Below are 1848 nucleotides of genomic sequence, written 5' to 3' on the forward strand. Positions count from 1 at the left end.
ATGAGAGACATCTATTGTCTGCCACATACAATGCTGTCTTAAGGACCGGTTCACACCTGGACGTGTTGTAGCGCGTTCCTACGCTCTGCAAAACGCTCAAACACCGAAATCCCATTATTTCCTATGGGCGTGGTTCACACCCGGGCGTATTACAGGCCTTATGACCTGTAAAAACGTCCTACGCCCAAAAAAGTACAGGAACTTCTTGGGGGCGTTTTTGTCGCGCGTTTCCATTGGGATACAGCCAGGTAGCCCCTTTCCGAAACGCGTGTTTCGGAAAGGTGTGACCTCCATGATGTCTCCGGCGCCACGTGATTAACAGATTGCATTGATCGGTGCAACGCTCGCCATATCGGACGGTCACCTTTGTCTGCCTCTTACAGCTGATCGAGACGCTGGATGCCCAGTCTACATTGTCGCAGCGAGATCGCTGCCACGCGGCGTCTTTACTCACCGTGGCTCTGCACGGCAAGCTGGAGTATCTCACCGATGTCATGAAGACTCTGCTGTGCGAGCTGATAGAGCAGTGTGTGGCCAAGAACCCGAAACTGCTCCTGCGCAGGTAAATGTCCACGCTCTGACCACGCCATGAGACAGGTACACTTTGTATTTGGTACTGAGCAGATATCCTGAAATTTACCTTCTAGTGCTTTGTATCGGACTTTTAACATTTTGTAATGTTTCCTGTTCATTGTACAAAGTATAGAGATTTGTAGATTGGCCACTAGAGGGCGCTCTGGTCATCTGACCCTTACTGATTAAAGGAGAACTATGAGGGGGGAGGGGCTTTTCACTCACCTCATAGTTCTAGCCGACCTGTGACGATGAGACTGTCACAGGTCGGCTCAGTAGATCGGGAGGTGAGAGAACACATACCGGCGCTCGCTCACCTCTCGATCCTGTCACGGCTCTCTGTCGTGACAGGGGAGGGGCTGGATTCCCCCCTCCCCGCTCCGATCTGCCAGCGCTGACTGGCGGAACGGACGGGGGCGGGTACAGCTGGCTCTGCCTCTAGATAGGCGGAGCCAGCTGTCAGTCACGCGGCTGGGCGGATCCCGTCATCTACGTCAGGATCCGCTCCGGCTGCGGCGTCTCAGTATACCGCGAGCTGTAGCTCCCTATATACTGAGCCTAGGGTGACGGGAGGACGCTAGTTTATATCCTCCCGTTACCCTAAGGAGAACTATGGGGGAAAGCACTGACCCCGTACTTCTCCTTTAACAACTATGAAGCTCCAGGGGGCTTTTTGAAAAAGTTTTTTAAAGCTCACTTACGCTGTCACCAGTTAGTAGAAGGATCAGCATCATAAAAGATAGGGATGGACCAATACCGGTATCGGTGCCAGTACTAAATGCCGCAACATTAAGCGCCGATACCGGTGCTTTTAAACAGAAGCGGCTGCCTGAGGTCCCCGCACTTGCTGGGGACCTCGGCAGCCTTCCTGTTTACAGCGCCAGCTGCACATCTCCTCCTCCTAGTCTGGATAACCACGCCGCCTGCACCGCTATCCGGACCCCTGGGGGAGACCCCACACAGCAGCCATAGACCTCGCGCAGCTTCCCGAGACCCCCCCCCAGCCCTCCTGAGATCCTCCCCCGGGGACATCAGGCCAATACCCGGAGCAGCATAGAGTATGTAGCTTCATGTTATTCTGCATTGCTGGGATTTGTAGTCCAGGGTTAACCCCCGTCAGTGTTGCTGGACTCCTTTATCTATAATGGGCACAGGGTGGGCGCAGCATATCCACTCCACACATAAATCTGGGATAATAGTTCCTTGTAACCCCAAGAGGTCTGATGGGGGGGGGGTCTCCATAGTCCTAGGTCCATAGTCGCTGGGAAGGAGGGT

At 54.0% G+C, this 1848-nt stretch overlaps 1 protein-coding gene across 1 annotated transcript in view; it reads left to right on the forward strand.

The window, feature by feature from the left end:
* PLXNB3 (plexin B3) overlaps window positions 1–1848 on the forward strand; it is a 70041-nt gene that overhangs the window by 56129 nt on the left and 12064 nt on the right. The window lies entirely within an intron of this gene.

The sequence above is a fragment of the Nanorana parkeri genome, unplaced genomic scaffold (genome assembly GCF_000935625.1).
Source record: "Nanorana parkeri isolate BGI_ZX_2015 unplaced genomic scaffold, ASM93562v1 scaffold2085, whole genome shotgun sequence".
NCBI lineage: Eukaryota > Metazoa > Chordata > Amphibia > Anura > Dicroglossidae > Nanorana > Nanorana parkeri.